The following is a 23,127-nucleotide window of genomic DNA, read 5'->3' as shown; positions in this document are numbered from 1 at the left end:
AAATAACCTGCAAGAAAAATGTGAAAGCTATCAGTCTGGTTGGTATCTCACAGCTAATGTCCCTGGATATCATGAATACTTCTTTGGGCAAAATATGTCAAATCACTACCTTACTGTGGATAAATACTACGGACTGCCTGAGCTGTGTTTGGCACAAATCAGAGGCACAGAAGGAATAGCCCAGCTATCTTTATATGCCCCCAACTCTGATTATGACCACTATACAGTTATATCCTCAAGACAAATTAGAACTGCTTCAGAGCTGCTTTATCTCATAATGTCCCTCAAGGGGCTGTTGCGCTCGTCAGAATTCACCAGCACTCCAAATCCTGCTTATCTCCATGAAGACGAGGGTGGGCTGATAGGAAGGCAGCTACACCATCTTCCTGTTAACTGAAGATTTCCTCCGTCTGTTAGCACAGGGAAGAAAGACTGAGTGGAGATGTGATAAACAGTGTTCAAGGGTATGAAAGGTTGTTGCAAAGAGGAAGGGAACAAGCTAATCCCCACATGCAAGGCAGATAGGACAAAAAAAAATAAAATGATGTGTTCAAGTGGGAGCAAGAAAGACTGTGGTAAGAAAGATTAGAGTAATGTTTTCTGCGTGGCAATTTCATTGAAAGATGTCAAGTGCAGGAAAAGATTGCCTAAAGGGAATGTGGAGTCTCTTCATTAAGATCTTTTTTAAAGGGTAAGTAAAATCTTTGTCCAGAGTGAGACTGGCATGCTTTATCCTGTCTCACCGTTCCTGACAGGTCTACTTTCATTACAGTCCCTTGTCACTAGAGGAGCTGTGTATACTTACAGCTAGAGATCAATGACCCTATCTACAAGCATTCAATTGAGTAGGACACTAGAGTTAACATATCTAACCCTTGGTCTGCAATTATTTCGTGGCTGCAAGAAGATGTGCATCTTTCTGTGGACACAAGAGCTTATTCTGTTAACAAACTCAACCATTACATGTTCACTTTTTGATAGATCTACCACATCAACAATTATAAGCAGTCTTCCATGGACATCTTTACAAAAATGCAGTATTGAAAAAAGAAATCAGTAGATTCTGACAAAAATATAACTAGATTAATTGAAATATTTTCACATAGAGGATGAAAATTACTCTGGGAGAGAGCTGATGGCACAGGGTTCAGTCTCTGAGGATTGGATCTGAATGAAAAGGCTTCATTTTGGAAGGCCTTTCCTTATAGGCCTGCCAGGGAGGTCTGGAAAACATTCACTATTTGGTAAAGCCAAACTACTAGTAGTAAGTGAATGGGATCATACAAATACAGCCTATGGTACTTTTCCCTCCTATTCCTGCAACAAAGAAATTTAAGGGGCCACAAGGAAACCTGAGGGTCAAATGGATTCCTCTTCACTGCTGGCAGAAACATCAGATGGTATAGGAATCTGGAAGTCTCACACTTACAGAAAGGGTTATGTCTGTTTGCTTTCCTAGTCAGCACTACTTAGACTCCATTTCTTTTCAGACAGTTGACATTTTGTTTTGTGTTCTATTAATGTTCAAGTCCAAATATGAATAACATCTGATGATGGAAATTTTAGGACAAACTTCTGCTTTTGGGTGTGTGTACATCTGGACTCAAATATGACATGTTTTTCTTACTCATAAATTCTTATATAAATAACAAAAGTGCAAGCTAAAAAATAATTTTTTAAAAAAGTGAAATGTATTTCTTTTATTTTCTCAGTGCCCCAGATTAACAAAGCAAACTCATATGCTTGTAGATAACAGTTCGGGATAACAGATGTGATAGCAATAAGCTACCTTGGCCTCAGGTATTTGAGCACAGCTATTTTTCAACTAATGAATCAACTACAGTGAGTCAGAATAGCCAAGGGAACTCAAGTCTTTCCTTAAGGCAGATGTTCAGGTTACTGAATCAGGCCAAGCGAGGTGGGATTTCTTCTAACCAAATGTTCAGTCGGCACCATCAGTTTTTCCTCCTCACCACCCACTGAGTCTAGCTTTTCATGTCCTCCTCCAGCTGCCAGCTACCACAGCTAACCTTCCCAGAAGCAGAGTTCCTCCCTTAGCCCATGGCTGCTCTCCATCATTGGCTTTGGAGCAATTGTACCAAGCTTGTTCCCGGTTGTAGGTCCCCTGTGTGGTACATAGCATATTGTACTACTAGCCAGGACATTGGGGTGGCCTTTTTCAGCTACCTGTTGGATCAGTGAATTCATTCCCCTGCTGCCCTGGGGAGTTTTGATAATGATCCCTGTAGGCTTTCACGATGCTTAGCAGAAAAGCAGAATTGAACAAGTGCAGACCTCCCTGCTGCTGGACTTGGACAATAGGGCTGCTCATAATACCAGCAGATGTTTTTGCTTTTTAGGCCATACAGGGCAAATTTATTTTCCTCTCAGGAGCAAATGCAAGCATAGCCAAGACTAAGAAATTCAGAGCTAGCTTCCGGAAACCCACTATTTACTTATGCCACAAAGCAGTACTTACACTTAAGGTCCATCAATAATGAGGGTCTTCTGGTTAGTCCACTCAACTGCCAGCTCAGCAAAAAGTGATGTGCCCCCAAATTGAGCTTATGTTTGTATCCTGCTCTGCTTTAACAAGGTGTACTAGATTTCTCTGCTTTGTGTATCACAGTCATAGTGGAGTTGTGTTCTCTTCATTTTATGGTATTGAGGCATGAAAGTTGTAGCCCTCTGAAGTCCCCATTAAAGTTATATGTACCCAGCTAACCTGTATCATTTTTTTCTCGTTTATTAAAAAGCAGTACTTTATGTTCTATTTTTGGTCTTTCTTGCTCTTCTTTGTGTTCATGAGAGCTCTAAAATTAAAGCAGAAAGAGGAGGAAACACATTAAACTGTTTAAAGATTTTTGTTCACAAAACTTTTAACTGGATTTCTTGTTTGGATTCAAAGAGGCAAAACATAAGACCTTGATGTTCTTCATGTGCCTGTTAAAAGAAAGAGAAAGAGACCCACCAATAGGAAGAAGTTGGCACGAAGCCCTCTTTGACACAGCAAGCACAATGTAAAGGATTAAAGGTCTAATCTAGAAGATATATTGCACACTAAACAGCGGAACCATTTAGGAGAACATTAAATGGCACTTAAGCTAAACAGTTGTCCTTGGGAACTGCAGTTTATATGTGACTGCTCTAATATCCATTTTAAGCTTGCAGGGCTTTGAAAACAAGATGTCATTGTTTTATAAAAACACACACATTTAATCTTCCCTTGCGAGGCTGTTCTTGAAATATCTGGCTGCTGGACTGGCAAAACATTTCAGAGGAAACAAATGGGGCTGGTGTCAAAACTAGTACTGTTGCACTTTATTTCTGAAGTTATTTGCATGTGCTCAGTTGATTTTTTTTTTTGATCCAAATAAGCAAACCACAAACTTTTTCAATGATAAAAGTCCCATTTAATTTTTTAACAGTATTCCCACTGTTCTATAAGCAAATAATAATAATACAGTTTAAGTAATATGAGAACACCAAGAAAGTGGTCAGTTCTACATTAACTTGTGTTCTGAGTTCTTCATAAATTAATATTTATGGAACTATTAGGAGGCTTCAGCCAAAAATAAAGACCACCCAGAGCAAGGTTTCAATTTTAGTATTCTAGGCACAGTTCATTTAAAAAAAAAATCTTACAAAATAGCCTTCTTATGCACCATGTACAGTACATGGATTTTCATGCACATCACTCAGTAGGCGTGTGAAGTATATTCAATTCCTAAAAAATCTCAATGCATTCTTTTACAACTCATTTACTATTTTTCATAAGGGAGAAATCATCCTCTACAACATGCAAGCCAGAAATAGAACAGGAAAAATGCAAGAGGGAGGGGATTCTGTCTTGCAAGAATATACAGTACAGTTTGAAAATCTTCCTACTTTGTAATTAATGATCTAAAGAATGAAATTGAGAGAAAAAAAAAATTGAAAAAAAATAACTATGTATCTCATACCTTGATCTTGTCACTTGAATAAATAACATTAATCCTTGATCAAGTCATCATCCCCAAAAGCTATCTGAAAAAAAAAAATGTGTCACCGTAGTCGTTATTAATACTTCTCATTAAATGAGCTAGTGGTCTCCAAACTGTTCCCAGCAGACAGGCAAACTCAGTTGGTTGCCTTGTTAACTACTCCAGGAGAGAGTCCAAAGGCAAAATCAGTGAGGAGAGCAAACATCTCCAGCAGGGCTGGGGTGGCCTGAAGTCACAGGTTGCTCCGGGCTGAGGAGCACTCACAAAGCATTGCTGGATAGGCTATACAGTGTCACAGTCATGCAGCAAGCAAACAGAAACCCTCTGTCTCTAACTAGTGGTGCAAGCCATTTCCTGACTGCCAAACCTGTGGGAGAAAAGTTAACAGTTATTTTTATAATAACTCTCCCAACCCCTAGCTCCTCAGTCCCAGAGACCTTCATGCTTATCAGCGTTGTTAGCATGTGATTAACTGCTGGAGTATCTGTGAAGCTGCTCCTCACAGGCTGTGTAGGAATCCACTTAGTTAGGTTTTTTAATTAAAAGCAGCAGCTGGTACCTCATGGAAAACATTCTTTGTGCAGACAATATGGACTCTGTGCTACATGCTTGCCATACTTCTTTGTCCCCATTTGACATCATTAGTTATATTTGCCCGAACCCAGTGTTGAGATATGCAAAGAGCAACAGCAAAGCTGAGGCAAGCTGAGCGCTCAGGCATTGCCTTGTCTAGACCACAAACAAAATGATATCCCAGAATTACATAAAGCCTGTACTAAAAAAATACTTTAGTTAAACTTTAAACTTAAAAACTTCTGGTCTGAAGTTTGGTAGTGGTGGTGAACAGAGCCTTTTCCGCTGTGGGCAGGATGGTATGGGTCCCAGAATATCAAGCATTACAGCCATCCTCCTATCTCTCCCCTGAGAAGTCTTCTGAAGACAGTCTATCCCTCTCAGGCCTTCTAGATATCCATGCCAAAATATTGTCCTCTTCCCAAAGCCATGGCTTTCCTCTTAAGTAAACCCCCTACCCAGCAGCATGAAGAATCTACCCTGGCTATTTCTGTCCCTAACATACACTGCCCAGGGCTGAACCATGGGCTCCAAGGAGTCTTCTGACTCCCGTCTTGGATCCAGCTGCACCTCAGAGAGAGCACTCAGAGATGAAGAGAGCTGTGTCCCTTGCAACGATAAGTTTTCTGTCAACACAAAAGTAGGAAATATCTGAGTCAAAAAAGCATCCTCAGTTGGAACAACTATTACAATCAGAAAAAATGAGAACCTCCAAGCACAGGAGCTCTTCTTCAGGTCTGAAATAAAAGCAAAAAAATTCAAAGTGAGGTCCGAGTAAAGAGCTATTTCTTTCATTCATTATCATATCTTAACCTGTAAGACATTGGAGGCAAAATTATTTGTCTTCTTGTCCACAGCCATTTGAGTGCTTTCGCTGCAGCCTTCAGTAGAGTCCTTCCTCCATGCCATAGTGTCTGGCTGAAAAGCCTCATTGTGAGACTGCCTCAGCACACATAGACAAGTCTTACATGTGTTTTGTGTATAAGACAACACAGGCTTTTCTTTTACTTTTATTTTTTTAATTTTACTTTATTTTTACGGTTAAAAAAAAAGTCAATCAGTTGATATTTCTGTGGTTTTTTGTGTCCTGCGTCAGAGCACTCTCCACCCCCTTACAAGTGATTGCACTAAAAAGTTCTGGAGAGAACTAAAAGGCTGCATGGGCTATAGTGAGGGGTTGGGGGTGGAGAATCTGGAAGAAAAAAATGGTTGGAAATGGAAAAAAAATATTTATGATACTTAAATGGAATTTATTTAGGCAGTTTATTCGTGGTCACTACATAATTTTGGACATTGAAAACTGAAAAAGTTGGACAATCCCTGATTTTTTCAGATTCAGAATCTGGTAAACACTAGAGATAAAAAGTCTGTGCTGAGCAGAATTTTTCCCAACTGCAGTTGGCTGCTCCCATTCTGTAACAATGCATATCCACAAATAGCAAGTAACCAAAACACTTTCCATTTCTTAATAGGCTGTCTGCTGTTAATTATTTTAGTTCCTTGCTGGGAACAATGGAGGTGGATTGGAAATGATGTCTCAGAAATGAACAGAAATAAAAAAGCAACTATTTTTAATGCTTTGGACTTCACTAGTAAATAGTACCTCTCATTAGAAGATCTCAAAGCACTTAGAAAAGGGTAGCTATTAGTATTATACTCAATTTACAAGCCAATCGAGAGGGGTGAGGGAGTTAGTATGGTGTTTAACTTTGAACAGGGTGCAGGGATGGCTTTTGCTGCAGCTATTTATAGAGGATTTACACGACTGCAGTGTTTATTGTGTCTTTCAATAAAAAGCAGCTGCAGAAACACACAGCTGGCAAGCTTCAGTACCTGTGAGATACTGGAGACATTAGCCAGAAAGTTGTTGCACAGGTACAAGTAGATTCACATGCTTCCTGCAGCACTTTAAGTATTGCTATTCTAACAAAGGTCTGAACTAATTTTAAATGTTTATGTTGTTTATATTCAAAATTCTCTCCCTCTGCCTGTTTAAAGCCAGATCTTCATCCTGATATAAATCATCCGACCACATTGCATAGCTACAGAATCAAGTCCTTCAGCTAGATTTTTACTGTGGAGTCATCCTAGGCTCTGGTACAGGTATTGTTCCTAGTGACTCTTTCAACCACACAGAAATTTTTTCTCAAGGTTAGTGGTGCTATTGACTCAGATTCATTTGGATAGCTATACATGTGGGCTAGAGGCTGTGTAGTGATTTCACTTTAACTGACATTTGGCCTACTTTCTCATGAGAAAACAGTGCAAATGCTGACTCTGACCCCCTTCAATCCTCTTATAGATTCATCTTTCTGTGAATTCATGATGCCCCTTCTGCACACTAGCAATGCAGGCTCTATACTGTCTCTGTATACACATCATGTAAGAGAGATGCAAAGAGAGGATCAAAGATGTGACCATAAGCTAAACATCTGCTTCTGCCCATGATCTGTTTTCCTTGACATTTTCTTATCTCGCATGCCTTTCATAAACTCCAGAATTTCCAAACCAATTCCTCCTGTCTTCCACTGCATTATCCTGTCTTGTGCTAAAAGAATTTATGTAATTTATATGCATCTAGAGATTAAGACCCCATGGAGAGGTTGCAAAGGAGATCTGACCACTCTTATAGCCAAAGGGCTAGAACAACACTGATGAAATAGCTGCCTGCATAAGATGTGGGAAGTTTTACATCTCTGTTGTAAAATGTTTATATTTTTTTATTTAGGTCTGCAGGAGATGAGTTGGGACTTAGAACTTTATTCTTTAATGGAGTCTCTTATGAGAGGCCATCTAAAGGTCAGCAAAACTTGCCTTATTAAGAGAGAATGAATGGGGAAAAAAAAAAGGAAAAAGAAGAAAAAGGAAAGAAAGATAAAAAGAGCCTAGAGACACTTTGATTGAAAAGAAGAACATGCTCAATTGCAAAACTGCATCATGCCTTTTTATCTGGTATGAGGGGCTTCTGTGCTCACTGACTGTTTAAAGATCCCAATCCTAAAATTTCATAGTGGGGATCATCCCAAAGTCTTCAGGATTACTTCTACATTTTTCCGTGAGCTTTGGACTGGATTCTGTCCGCATGTATCCAATTAACATGGTCACTTAGTCCCTTGAGATCACCTTCCTTTCTTCCCCTTTCAACAAGAGTTAGGTTTCTTAGGACAATTCAATATGCACTCTCCATCAGTAACAATAAAAGAATAGTGGGTGGATGAAGAAAACAGTGGCACCAAGCAGCTAATACATCGGATTTTGCCATAATTTCACACTGTGTTCAATCCTATTGCGTCAGTTCAGCACAGTGTTTGGCCCTAGATTTTCCCACCATGGGATCCCATTCTTCTTGCATGAGAATATGTCTTGGACAAATTGCCATGTCACATGTATTCAAAGGGCCATGATAAACCCTGCATCTTTGCACAGGGCACCATTTACATCAAAGGAATCTCTGCATATAAAACAAGAGTAAAATATGCCTATAATTTAAGGTTAAATTATACCATTAAGGCATGGGCTTAAATAAGAGGCAGCAAGTAAGCTGAACCACATCAGGGAGAGCATCCAAAGCACTCTGTCTCATAAAAAATGCAGTCCTTTATAGTACAAGTCTTTGGCAAAAATGGGAAAGAATTTGTGATGTGCCTTTTCGGGGAACAAGCTATCTCCTTTCCCTCCTACCAGGCAGCCTCACTGGAATGCAGTGCAAAAGAGGAAATTCATTAATGTATTTGCTCTTTACCTCTCTTTTCACATTGATACCAGGGAAAGACTTCTGGGACTTGCAATCTACAAAGACTGTGAAAGGGCAAAGATGCTCTTACTGTCTCTTTCCCCTTCCACTATTTATGCACTTCTGAGACGGACAGTTTAGCCTGTGGAGAAAAAATGTCTGAAGCTGGTGTAGTAGTGTATATTCTGGTGATGTATGGGAAGAAATGTCTTACGCACGTATGTATGTTCCTTGCATACATAAGTATGATTGCAAATGTAGAGATGAAATATTATGTCTCAGAGTGTAAGAAAATAATTTCAACAGAAGTTGACAATAGCTAAACTTCCTAAACCAGAGTATAAATTTGAAATGCAACTTTCATCTGACAATATTATGAAAATACAACTGAAATGGAGATTAGGCAGGGCTGTGTATTTACTTTCACTGTTCACAAACTATATGAAAAGTAAAAGTAAAGACAAGGGTGGTAGAATCTACTCCATGCTCAGTCTTTTATTTCTATTTTCTTTTATCTTAAATATGTTGTGTAGATATGAATAGCAAGTTCCTCAAGCGTTCACTTATCGCAGCTTCGCAGATAGCACTGTGCAGGGAGCTGCTACACTTCTGTCAGATTTCACTTTCTGGAATGAGGGATAGGATCACTGCATCCCGTGAGATTTTAAAACTTTTCATGGTACCTCAGTTCAATGATTGCTATCCACAGAGCAATCAAAAATACACTTATTTGGAAGATTTGGCGTAGAAGACTCTGAAATGTGTTATGGGAGGTTTTACAGGAGGATTCAGTGGATTTAAGTAATTTATGATTTCATCTGACCTTAATTGGGGTATCCCAAGGTCATATATATAAAAAGTGATGCCTCTTTCCATGACTTTGGTTCTATGAAAAACTCCTTGTATAGTTCATGACAGTTTTAACTTTTCACAAGACACTCACAAATTAGAATCATCTTCCTTGTGGGCCTGCTAATGGAAATCCCCTCATACAGCTATTAGTCACTGTCTTACAATAGCTTCTTGTCTCTAAGTACTTTGATGTTGTACATAAGAGCCATGGATCAATTACATTCATTTTTCCCATTACCGGGCAAATATTTGGACATTTTCTGTTGAGTTGATTCAAGGCAGAACTAAACCAAAAGAGTTGCATACTGTGCAGACATTTCTAACCTTCAGAAGCTGAAGGTTTTGTGACCTGGGAGAATTAATAGATGTTTATTCTAGCAGGATAAATGGAAAAAGACCATTTCTATTTTAGGGAGATAAATGAAAAGCAGGGAAGATGGGGTTTGTTATGACAAAATTGTTCACAAGTGGCATGTTGAAATGAGGAAAAGCAGTTATGTATTTATATTATAATCCTAACGGAATGTTTGTCAAGAGAGTCTCAAGTGGTAAAATGCATTAGTAATTGTTGTGTTTCCTCACTTATCAAAACAAGTATTTCCACTAAAACTAGTCTGCCATGGCTGTCTCCATTACAAAGATTCAAAACGCACCTATCTTCCAGAGTCAAAATCCAGAACTTTTCCATTAAGATACAATTTCTTCCAACAAGGGGAACACATAGCTATTTTTTCTTGCCTCTTTCAAACAATAGCTGTAAGTCTTCCACCACTGTGTCAGAAACACATTTTGAAAATATTTCACTTGCCAGAATTTTCCTGCAGAACAGAAGAAGGAAGGCAAGCCAGCTGGCATAGCTGGTGGTGGCAATCTCAAGTGTTTACCACGCTCAGGAATGTTATAATGCAAGAGCAAACAGACGACATTCTCCAAAAATGGTGCTGCAGTTATTCCTCAGCTGGTACTGCTCTTCTAAATTTACTCAAGTTCACTACTGACATTATTGGAAGTTTGGCTTGAACAAGGATTTCATTGAGAAGAGACTAGCGCTCAATGTGTTCATCAATTTTTCATTAGAACTTTTCTTCAGCAGACAAGGCAGATTCACTGAAACCACTTTTTCCATAATCCAGAAAGGAATTTCTGTGACTGTGATACAGGCAAACCCTCTGTTAATTCAGACATAGTGCTGCTCTGGTACTGGTGGTCCATGTAGGTCAGCTGTACAGAAAGAAAGGAGGGTAGTTAGTAGGGGCTTCTCTTTCTTCTTTCAGAGATCAGGATCTTCTGAATGATAAACCTTAGAAGTGACCCTAAAAGGGGATTCCTCACCAGGAAAGTTGTGTGATAGTCTGTGAAGTAAAAAGACATTTATTTTTGTCTGAGGGTTTAGGAATTTCATGAAACTGTTGTCAATATTATCTAAAAAGAGAATGGATTTAGAGCTGTTCTAAGGATGAACAGGTGAATAGATGATAAATTTCATGTTTGTCTCAAAAAGACATTTTGAGACAAAATGTGATGTTTTGTGGGGGGTGATGTTTTAATAGAAGTTCTATTTAAGTCTTTATGAAATAATTTGTTCTTCTCACTGAGTATTTCCATTTACTGAAAAGCTGGCATTCAGACAGAAAACCTTATCAGAAAAACAACAACATTTCAAACAATCTACAAATTATTTAATCAATACAGTATTTGGAATAGAAAATGAGTCCTGTTTGAACCCTGAAGAAGAAAAAAAAATATTATTTTTTTTTGGAAAAGAAAACAGTGTAAAAAATTACACATATAACTGTTTGCAAGTCCTTAAAATCAGTTTTGGTACAAAATTGTCGTATCTGTCATTTCCAAGAGAATATCTTATGTCACAAATATCAATTTGTTTAAACAGGAGAAGGCTTAATCTAACACTGTTATCTGCTATGACTGCCAAAAAGGACATAAATCATTGTTATCTGAAGGCCTGATGCTGTTCCATTTGTGTAAATTTGAGTCAAGAGAAATGCCACTGTAATCAATGGACTGACTGTACAATTGTACAGATAGCACAACACGGGTGTCCCAAACACATTGTTTTTCACATTTTATCTTTCTTTACCCATTTTCCTGGCTTTACCTCCTTTTCTTTATTCCTTAAAATGAACCACACTGCAAAGAGCTACAGCTGAAAACAGCCTTATCACAGAGAACCACCCTCAAATCAATGTGTGTTTTATTATGCATTGTCTTGAAACTCCCTGCCAGGACTGGAGCTGAGGACAAGAGAAACTGGTGTATTATTGCATTAATCCTATTGTGATTTGTAGCTTAAAAATGTGTTATTCCATTGTCATTAAAAGTGGATTTGCAGCACATGTAATTTCAAAAAATAGGATAAAATTTACTGTCTCTTTCCATTTATGGCTCAAGCACATTGTTGGAGATGTCATCATTCATCACAATGTCATCTCATAATTATTATTTTGCCTGCTGGGTACAGGCGTTTTACTTAAAAGTGAAAGTACGGATTGTGCTAACTATAATTATGTTTGCAGTATACTGAAGAAAATAGATGTGGAGTGGGAGTTAAAAGACAAAATTCTGCAAGGTGCTGAGAACATGCTGCCAGATGCTGTACAACCTCAGTTGCCATCCAGTGTGACAGAAAGCTAACGTGCCTTGTCTTTTTCAGGGTCAGACCACTGATGATTAAACAATTCTAGTGAATGTGATCGCATTCTTATTTGTCTGGGTCATTATGAAACACAAGATGAAGGAAGTGCAGATGTGGTAGCAGAATACAAAGCACTAACACACCCAGCGTGGTGCTTGAAATGTGTTCCTTTATAATCCTATATTTCCCAGACAAACACTTGTAAACACTGAAGTAAAACAAAACACATTTCCTTTTTATGAAAAAAATGCCCTAAAAACCACAGGATTAGCAACACTAGGGAAGGACAATCCCCTGAAGGGCCTAAATCTTATTTCCAAAACTCGGGCTGGGTTAACCATGCTCAAAAGGGAATTTTTGATGATAGAGCATGGAAAACATTTTTTTAACGGACATGTCCTGGTAAAATACACACTGAATGGGTTCTGAGGTGAAGATACCTCACAATTTGAATAGTCTTATTGATTACAGAGGATGTTCCAATGGTCAGGGTAGGAAACAGGACTCAGAAATCCTGGATTTGGTTTCCGTCTTGGCTGAAATTTTCCTGCATAAACAGGAGAAAACCACTTTATCTTCCTTGTGTCGTTGTGTTCTGGCTAAAGAAAATAAATCACATTCTTCTTTCTACAAGTCACAAGTAATATAGGTGGGAGAACTAACCTGCTTTTCCTGTTCCCACATAGAAGCACACAGCCAAATATGCATTAAGGCAATAAGAACTGCTAATGCTAAACTGCTTACACAGTCAAGCACAAAATATTGTGGAAAAATTAACTGCAGTCAGATGTTGGGTTTGTTGAATCATATTATTTTTGATGCTAGACAGAAAAAGATGAAATTGTTTAACAGATTTCTCCTGCCCAAGCTGTGCCCAATCACCCAGTCAGAAGAGAAAAACTATCACACAAGTATGCATCCCTGGAAATGAGGAAAATTAAGTAGACAAAAAGAATGGTTCACAGTGTGAAAGCATATGAAATATAACACAGACTGAACCAACATCTCTGACAATGTTTTATCTCTGGCAGCAGGCTCGATTAAGGGAGGGCTCATTCTGTACCGTTCTTCTCAGTGTCTGCTCTTTAGCTGCTGCTGACTTCCCATCTTTCCATCTTCCAACATTTAGCAATTATGTACTTTCTAAGCCAGAGGCAGCACATAGACCGCCACTTCTTAATAGCCAACCAAGCATCTGATTTTCATTAATTTGTCTCATCCAGTAATCTGGGGGGAAGGTGGAGGGAAGTTGGAATCACCTCTTTGTCCTTCACAGCATCTGTCCTGCAGGAAGGAGTTCCACAATGTCATGATGTGTGAACAAAACAAAACAAAACAAAACAAAAAAAGGAAACCACTTCTTTTTCTGTATTTTATCTGATGGCTAATAAGGTGTTCCTATACTCTTGAAAAATTTTTGCATCCTGATAATTTTAGAGTATCTTTACCATGCTGCCCTTATAGTCATCTCTTTTGCAAGTGGAAAGGTGTTAGCCATTTAGTCTGCTTCACAGAAAACTCCTCTTATTATTTTTGTGCCCATTATCTATCTGTCTTTCATGTTATCCTGAGAGTGGTGTTGAATTGGTTTGTCACAATCAAAGTTGACTGACCGACAATCTCATACTTGAATTCTTCTGACGCCCTTGCATGAATATCATCCGTTGTTTTACTGCTTTGTCACGGTGCTGATTCGCTCTGAAATCTCTGACACTCCAGTCTGGGAGTTTGCACAGACTCATTCTGTGTAAAGAATGACCCCAGTGTGAAAGACTCCCACCTCATCTGCAGCGGGAACCAATGCAAATAATTCATTTTGCTGTTCTATAATGTCTTTATCTTCCTTTGCTGCTTCTTCTCATCCTGCTAACTGTCCAAATGTGCTGCTTCTGATGTATATACAAAAGGCTTTACTGTTAGCTCTGATTGCTTCTGCAAGTTGCTTCCACTAATATTTTTGGCTTGCTTTGCTGTGGTTTAACATTTATTTTGCTGGGGATTATACTCTTCCTCTGTTTTCTTTCTTTGGACACAGCTTTCATATTTTGGAAGATGTCTTTTCACTTTGAATGGTGTCTATTACATTGCTGTTTCATTACACCAGCTGTTTCTTCTTCTGGATGTGGCTCATTCAGAGTCTGTTTTTATCAATGCTATTGATGTACATTGACTGGCAAACATTTATTCTTTTTAAATTATGTACTTTACTTGCAAATATTTTATTCTTTTAACTATTATCTCCAGTTTTCCCTTAAAGAGCTCATATCTGTCTAATTCCCTAACTAATTATTTTTCAAAAGTATTTTGGTGGTGCCTCATATCTTATTAATGAAACCCAAAGTTTCTCAATTGATTTTCAAATATTGACTAAGCATAGAAATCAGAGAACAAAACAAAATGATGAAAGTCTCTAAGGAAAGCTGTCATGACAAAAGTTCTCCATCTGATTCATATAGTAACTCAGATGTTAGTTTTCCATCAGTGTTTTGTTTCATAAATTTGCACAGATCTACCTTACAATCATCCATACTATCCTCTGGAGCAGTGGGGAAGCAGATGTTGTACCTAGCATTATATATTCACCTACCAGAGAGATAAGCATGCTGTAAGAACTAGAAGAGAGTATTTTTGGTTATTCCTGAAAGCTCATTTGCAGAGATTTCTATTATATTAATTCCTAGAATTCAATTTGTTAGAAAGTTACAACACTGAATATATTGTCTTCTACAAATGACTTAAAACAATCTTTGAGAAATAAAGAGAGACATAAATTTGGATGCCTGGCTAAATGGAAACATCAATATGGTTGCATAAATTTCACCTTTCATGCAAGATGCAGTATGTGAAGCCTCCTTCAGCAAATCTGTGTGTGAAGACTGCACATTAAGCCTCAATAGCTTCTAACTGCAGCTTCAGCCTTTGTATAGAGCTAGGAAAACCACACAGAGTTTTCATAATTTCTCTCTTAACAATAGAGAAGTTTAGCAATTTAAGATCCTCTTAAATTAATAAAAGGAAATTTAAATAAATGAAAATATGAGAGGCACATATGATTAATGCAGCTACAAAAAGAAGAATGTCATGCAATGAATGTTGTGTTTACATAAAACTCAGGACTTGACTGCTGTCTTTAAATATCCCTTGATCTTTTTGCAGGAACATGACAATGCTCATGTCATGCCAAATCTCTCTCTCTCTCTCTCTTTCTCTCTCTCCCTTTTAAATATCTATAAAGATAAAGAAGTATTTATGAAGCTACTTTCCTGTATTTCTATTTGCTTTAAATAACAAATGATTTTTTATTTCTTTTTAGAACTCACAGTGCATGTCTTTCACGAACAGGAGAATTTATGTAGAAAAAGTACCATATATACATATTATGTGTATATGGACATTCAAGTGTATACAAATAAAAGTTTAAGGTTGCTTATGCATTTATGTTTTGTATGAATAATGGTGCAAAACAGTTGCTTTATTTTTCTTTCCTCGAGAGTATAAGATGACAGTATTTCTGCCAACAGGAAAGAAGACCTGAATAAGTTCTTTATTTTCCACTTTGAGATTTGAATCTTGTAAGAAAGCCAGTAATTTTTAAATAATGGAAGAAACAAGAAGGAAAGACTGGAAAAACAGGTGTTATTGTAAATAACAAATAAGAATGCAATCCCATTCAACAAAAATGTCTTTTCAGAAATTTTCCAATCTGATGTGATCTGTTTGTATGAAAGCTTGTGTAGAGTACAGGAATAGCCCTGAAGTAAACTGAAACCACAAATAACATATTATACACGTAATCACTTTTATTTTAAATCAAATTTAAATTTAAATCTTTTTTATTATTAAAAATTGCTTAGAAGAGGAAAAGAGACATGCGTAAAGGAGAATTTTTACCAGAAATTTTGTAATAAGCCTACCTCTGAATTTCATGGAGCGAAGTGCAGAGCTCACAGCAGTTGACCTAGAAATCTCTGCTCAGAGATGAACTGTGGAAAGGCTGGTGCTATACTTCCGTATTTGTCACAGACACTAGGTTTTGGGAGTGATCAAATAATTCATTAAAACAATAATTCAATAATTCAATAAAACCATTCAGTATATTTCTGCCTTTTGTTTCTCACAATAATATTGAACCATATCTTTGTTACTGCAGAATGAGCCCAAGGCAATGAAATAGTAAGGACAGAAAGGCGTGCATGTTTAGCCAGAGCCATGTTTAGTCACTTTATCATACAAACTATGTCAACTGGCGGTAGCGTGAGTAATCTAAGCTTCAAACAATATCATGTGGTAGATAAATCAATGAACATAGACAGAAACAAGTTCAGTCTGCTTTAGACAGCCTAATGATCACTAGTTGTTTTTTTTTTAATAGCTTGTCAGACTTCAACCTGTCAAGCCTGAAGATTTAGGGACATGGATTCACTGGAGATTTCCTGATTGCATTCCTGCTGGGCTTCTGGGAATCACAATAGGAGACTCCTAGGAAAAGGGAAGAAAATGGATAGCCTTCAGGCCTTTATGAGGCACAGGTTATTGTCATGCCTCAACTAAATCCTAATTACTCTGATTAACAATGCAAGCCTGTCACTACTCATGCATAATAGTGAGAAAGTTTGTGGTAATTACTATGAAATTCTGCCGAGGCCTCCACACGTGCCGGGCGGAGGCATTGTCTCCCCTGCATGCCATTCCTCCAGCTGCTGTTTCCAAAATAACGTTTCCAGGGTGAGCCCCATTTGCAATTCAGACCAAGCCTAGATGTCTGCAGTGGGACCAACTCGTTCACAGGACGGGCTGCAGGACTCAAAGCATGTCAAGGAGATACTGGCTCCCTGTATCAGATTTCTTGTGTCTTCATTATGTTAACTTCCCTCTTAAAATCAAAGTTTTATGGTAGTTTATTATTCAAATTTAATGTCAACTTTTTGTATATATAGTTTTTTTCTTTAAATATGTTATCTGTCTTAGAGCTTTGTCACTCTTTAGCCGTTAAATATCTCCCAGGTATAATGGAAAAAATATTTGAGGCAGGTGTCTGCAACAGCATATAAAGACTTACATGGAAAGAAATGGTTCAACAAGAGGTGTAGCAATGCTTTAATTGGAGGGAAGGAAAAAAAAAAAAAGGAAAGAAAAAAAAATAAAAGAAAAAGGAAAAGAAAATAAAAGAGAAAGGAAAAGAAAAAGGAAAAGAAAAAGAAAAGAAAAAGAAAGCCTTTAAACAAAGAAAGACTTTATTTCTGGTGGAAAATATATATATTGAGGTGCTTATGCTAGGACAGTATATTGCAGTCATCTGTACTGCTTTACGAATTCCCCAGAGCACTTGCTCTCTCCTCTTGGACTAACTCTGTGGCCTAATCCTGCCATCATTCGAACTGACTGCAAAACTCCCCAGAAATATCCCAGTGCCACTAGAACTGCAAAGCCCCGTGTCCAGGGGACACGATGAGGACGTGGCAGGGTGAGGGACAAAAGCTGGCATCCTGTCACACATGGTTGGCCAGGCTGCAGAACGAGAGCCAGTTGAGATGCATGCAGTAAATCCCAAATTTAACCATGTGAAAGAAGCAAAATACAGCAACAGGCTGCTTTGAGAAAACAGGGCAGCGTGCCCTCCAGAAGTGGCCGCAGGCAGCCCTCTGCCTCTCTGCTGCAGGGAGTGGCTGGTGGGAATGCGGGCAGCGGCACACATCAGCCCATTTTGCCAGGTTTTTGGTAATGTTGATGTTTCATTCCAGCACAGAAGAAAATGAAATGTTGACAACCTGGAATTTCCCACAAAACAGACATTTCCTTTTCCGGCTGGCTCTAACATCCGCACACACACACACACACGTGCATATTTGCAGAGTTATTAACTGCTAGGTAATGACGCTGGAGTTTATGCCCACTTCCACCATGTGGTACTGCAGGAATCCAGCCCTCAAAAATCCTGAGCTAGAGCAGTCACTGGAGAGCCATGGAGCCTGGAAAGCAGGGAGGTGGCACAAACCCTTCTTCATGGACCAGCCCGGTGCTTTTGGGGCAGCTTAGTGGTGTGAAGCATCAGCTGCAGAGGAAGGGGAGCATTGTCATGCCTCTACAGAGAGCAGCTCCACACAGTGTGGTCTGTTCCTTGCAGAACAAAGCATGAGAAAGGCATCACTGTTTGGACTAGCACTGAGTCTTTCTCTATTCCCTGTGAGTCCTTTTTTTTTTTTTTTCTCCTTTTTTTTTTTTTTTTTCCACGGGAGCAGATGCAAAGTGCCAAAAGCCATCAGAAAGCCTGCATTACATCAGGCAAGCTGAGTGTGCTGACCCTCTGAGCTAGCCCACAGGGAAGAACAACAGGAGGGAGATTGCAGGGGAAGATAGGACTACTTAAGTGGCAATTCATTGTGAACCACTTTTCTAAGCTGTTGATAGAAGCATTAAGTGTGAGAGAGGAAGGGGACTTATCTTTTTGCCCAAGCAGAACCCTAATGACTCCATAATGACTGCTAAATAATGTTGCCAATAATCTCCATTTAATTATACAGCTCTATTATGTCCTAAAAAGGAAAGAAAACACAAAAGGCGTCTGCAATCCTGACGTGCCCTTAAGTCCCTTAGCCCAGTTCTGCAAAATATATGTGGATATGTAGGGTGAGTTATTGCCAGGAAGACAACTTGCCTCCCACCCTTCGTCTCATCTGAAACATTCACTCATGTGCAACAAATATCTCCAGCTCTTGAAGCAGCCATCAACAAATGCTGTGTCTGTTGTAGTTTGTTAGCATCCAGGTAAACCCTTCTCAAGACAGAAATGTATGCGGTTTCACAGATCTGCTCTGGAAGGCTCTTCAGAAGCATTTTATCTTTGACCGGCATGGACTACAAAAGCAGGGTGTTTAATGAACACAGCACCACTTCATGCGAAATTTTGCGGAACAGTTTTCAGACAGATGCCTATTGTAGAGGCTGGTGACTTATACAATGGCCTTTTTTAAAGCCTGAAAAATATGAATTCCCTCTTTATCGTTATTAATTTTTTTACAGATGCTGAAAGTCTGAAAATAGGCCGGTCTTTGAAATAACAGCTTAATAGTACACTATACATGCAATGGGCTAAGGAGAGTATTTTACTTAAGCACAAAAATCTATTTTTGGCTTAATATTCCAAAGCTTGCTTAATACTCATTTCACTAAAATACCTCTTCAGGCACGGCCCGGATTCTGGCCAATACAAACACTGGTTTCATCTGGAATATTCAGCAAGCTAATTGATAAAAAACATGGCATAATGGTGAAGGGTCTGTCATTTGACTTCCACCACCAGCTCAGTAGAGTTATTGTTATTATAAATGATACAAATTAGGGAAACACAAAGAACCAGATTTCCAGTTACTGTGTGGAGAGAGCGCCAGATTCTGGATTTTGTGATTAAATTATAACATGCGAGCCAGTGAAGCAGGAATGAAGATCATCTCCAGAAATGTGTTTTGATGGAAAGATATTGTGATTTCAACCAACAACTAGCGTATGTTTAATTTTAGCCATGTGTGTTAAATATGCTGCATTTTAAGCTTTAGCTGATTAACTTTGTTGGTTCTTTCTGGTAAGTTTGCAGAGCATCACCTGTCCTACCCCTTATTTATGTGTATAGAGCAGAAGAAGTAGAAGTAGGTATGAAAATTCACAGGCTAGAGCATTACCTTAAATCAGATGGGAATTGAGATATTAAGGGGAGGAGGAACTATGCTAAGTTACATCTGAAACACTTCCCCCTGTTAGCATCTGATAAACCTGACATTGAGTGTCAGTTTTAAAATGAGAGAAATGCAGAAGGGCATTGCAGGGAGCAGGCCTGTCTGCTGCAGATGCCCTTGCTGTGCTTCCAGGACCTCCTCCTCCGAAGGGTTTAATAATTGTGCCAGACTCTGCAGCTAGCAATAATACAGAGCTAATAGCTTTGCAGAAGCAATGGGGAAAGGGGCACAGTCACGTCAACTCATCTCACGGCAAACATCACTGGTGGGATGGGCATGAAGGCAGAAATTTGGGGCAGATCGGGTCACAGCTGGTGCAGAGTGGAGCCAGCCCAGAGAGGGGCAAGCAGGGAGGGGGCAGGAGGCCAGCTCCCAGAACATTTCTCCAACGAAATGGAGGCAGAGAAGAAAAACAACAACGAGCAGAGGGAGATGCCAAGGGAAGAAGCTTAGTTTGGTGCATAATACGAGTCCCAAAAGGCAAGGGGAAATGAGGAAAGGCTCTGTATTCCTCCAGTGGAAAATATTAGAGCATGCACTCAGTCTGAAATGCCCTTATTAGACAAACAGCAGCCATTCCTCTTTTCCTTGCCTCATTTTTTTCCATTAAAAAAATAAAATAAAATTGGCTGGTTGATGTGATTCAGCTCCTGAACTGGCTTTTCTAGAGGTAACACTTCCTGCCTGAGGTACTGTTTCTGGCAGGATGGATTTCCTGGCTGAGATTTTCAAAGTCACCTAGGGAACCCATGTGTTCACACATGCACTGTGAATATAAGCAGGAACTGTCATCTGAACTGCATGAGCAGATGTGAGATATTCTTTGTTTCCCTCTTTTCACATCCTCTTTATCTGCTGCCTCTTTTATCTGTCTCTTTGCTGTTTTCTTCTTTCTTCTCTTAGTCTCTCTTTTCACTAAGACTCCTCACATTTCACTCCCTACTGATTTTCTCTCTCCTTTTCTGTAAAACTACCAGCTTCTTCCATGTCTTCGACTTTCCTTTGTCTCCAGATGCTCTCTCTCCATTCTCACTGCTTTGTATCATCACCAACTGTCCCTTACATAAGAACTTATGTAAGAACTGCAATCTTCCCTTCCCAGTATTGAGGCTGTCAAGCTCACTGTTGTCCAAGCTGCACACAAGAACATAACAAAGCTGCAGAAACACCCTCTGCCATATTCTTTGGGCTGGTGGATCAGGGAGGGAGACTGGGTGAGGAAGAATTGGCTTACGCCTGCTTTTATTGGTTACAAATCACTATCTAAATAAACTTTTGAACACTGACACATGCACCAAGTTGTCTCACAGTGTTTCAGATCTTCTACTGGCATCGTGAGAGTGCTGCAAGGACAGACTCGTGCCTTAACTTCACAGTTTCAAACACCTGCCTAACTGAGAAGAGGAGAATTCTTTCTGCCTGCCTATGTGTGCAAATGTTGACGTGTACCCGTGTGTACCACTGATTCACAGCTTCCTCCCCTGTATCCAGGTTGTTTGTGTGGTGAAATGGGAGGGTGCACTGAGCTCTGTCCCATCTGGGCTTGGACTATTCTCAGGAATGCAACTGTGTCTTAAATGCTCTTCCTAGTTTGGAACACAACAATGCTGAAAATAATTAAAATCAGGTATCTGAATGCTCTTTTGCTTCATTATCCAGAAGAAAACCATGCACTGATGCTAAGCCATGCAACATGTGATTATGCATTCAGCTACAAAGGCAGAAAACATCACCATTTAATTAGTAAGTGTCTAAAAAATTATAATCATAGATCACTTTTAAACATTCTTTAATGAAAAGAAAAAAACAACTGATGTCTTACTATATATCCAAGAGATGCAGTTTTTAGTTCTACAGTTTAGCCTAACACCCAAAGCACAGCACAATCTCTTACTTTAAAATATTTAGGTCCTTTGAGGTCAGGGCTTCTTTTTTGCCACAGTTTGTTACAAAAAGCTGTTAGAGTCTGCCAATTCTGCAGTACAGAATTTACAGCACTGGGTCAAAAGACAGTTCCTGGAGGAATTCAGCAGCCCTTTGTAGTAAATCAGCAGTCGTGTCTTTGATAAATGCCTCCTGAGCCCAGCAGTAGCTGGTCCTCAGTGCTGAAAGATAAAACAGTAGACTCGTACGAGGCATGTAGTTTAGTGAAAGACGCAGAGCAACAAGGAACTGGTGAACAACTTCTGAAGAAGTGATGGTTAGCCCAGCACTCGTGAATACTGAACTGAATGGTGAAGGAAAATGCGAGGGAATCCTGTCGGGGCATATGAATTTGGACCTGCTGCTCAAGTATAAAATGTGCAGCACCTTGGAGAATAATAAGACTCTAACCCAAATGAGGGATATAAACATTTTTCAGAGGAATGAACCCCTCTCCGGACCTTCCTACTCTGTCTGCATCACGAACTGCTGCATTCAGCCTGTTACATGATAATTCTGTTAAAATGTAAGGCCTGTAAGCACAGAGCAGGGGTTCATCCAGGCCCCATTTCAGTACTCTAAAGGATGGTCCTGCAGCTGCAACCAGTACAAGCAAACTTATAGGACCACTTATAGCAAGTTTATAGGACCACTGTTCACAAAATGCTCTTTTTTTGCCTCTCATACTCAAGTCTCCTCTGTCAATCAGCTGCACAGAAGTCGGTGAGAATATTTTTCATGGCCTTAAATAGTGGGGCCATAAGAAGATGCCATAGGTTAAAGAGGTACAGCAGGACTACTGGCTGGCTGGGGAGGATGAGGCTGCAAGGTGAAACTTCTGCGCCAGCCCTTACCAGGCAGGAGCAGCGCTCCTCTGGGACATGTCATGGCAGCTCAGCATTTCAACACCACGAGAGGACAGGCAGCGTTGGAAGCCATGGCCCTGTGTGCAGCCTGTCAGTGCCTCATCATTTTAACCTCAGAGAGTGAGAGCTGATGAAGTCAACGACTTCCATGGGCAATCAGTGTGCTGGTGCCCTCGGCAATGGGGCAGGGTAAGGTTTTGGATGGCTGGAGTGCTTTGTCGTTGCACTAACTCATGAGTTTCTACCATTGGAACAGTATGGGAGAGGATGCCAGTGACTACAGGAGATGGAAAATGAATCAGTCATATTATTCTTCTGGCTGAGATTTATGGGCACATCTCATTAAGACTACATTGGTGGTGTAGACTTAAATGAAAATAGGTGCGAGAAGCAGCTTAATTTGACAGCATTAAAATTTGTTCCCTGTTGGCAAACAGATCTCTTTACTTCTTCTATTATAAAAAGTCAGTCTAGTTTAAAAAAAAAAAAAAAAAGGATTAACTCCCATCCAAGTCATCAGAAAAGTAAATCTATTTAAAAAAAACTGTATTAGCTCTCATCCAAGCCACCAGATCATCATCCAGGTACTGGAATCATGCTAGGAAAAATATTATTTCATATTCTTTTCTTCCCAACTCAGTATCTGGCCTCTTTCCACCAGGAGAGGGAAGGCCTCCATTTGAGAGGAATGGCATCAAGCTCTTTTTTGCACTGTTTTGAAGATTGCTTGTTATAATTCCCTCATTTGTGAGATTCCATGTACATTATCTCAGGACCAAATGCCCATCCAGTCTGGTTCATTAAAGTTTTTCTG

The 23,127-nt window shown here is 39.3% G+C and overlaps 1 long non-coding RNA gene across 1 annotated transcript; it reads right to left on the bottom strand.

The window, feature by feature from the left end:
• Positions 1-1,355: 1,355 nt before the first annotated feature.
• On the bottom strand, positions 1,356-22,056 carry LOC308193581. The gene is made up of 3 exons (XR_013949792.1): positions 15,709-22,056; positions 3,963-10,362; positions 1,356-2,943 (listed from the first exon to the last, which is right to left on the bottom strand). It is a non-coding gene; the product is annotated as an uncharacterized lncRNA (long non-coding RNA).
• Positions 22,057-23,127: the final 1,071 nt, after the last annotated feature.

The sequence above is a fragment of the Anser brachyrhynchus genome (genome assembly GCF_964034855.1).
Source record: "Anser brachyrhynchus genome assembly, chromosome: 3".
NCBI lineage: Eukaryota > Metazoa > Chordata > Aves > Anseriformes > Anatidae > Anser > Anser brachyrhynchus.
Note: the sequence above shows the minus strand (reverse complement) of the source record. Positions and strands in the feature narration are given on the sequence as shown.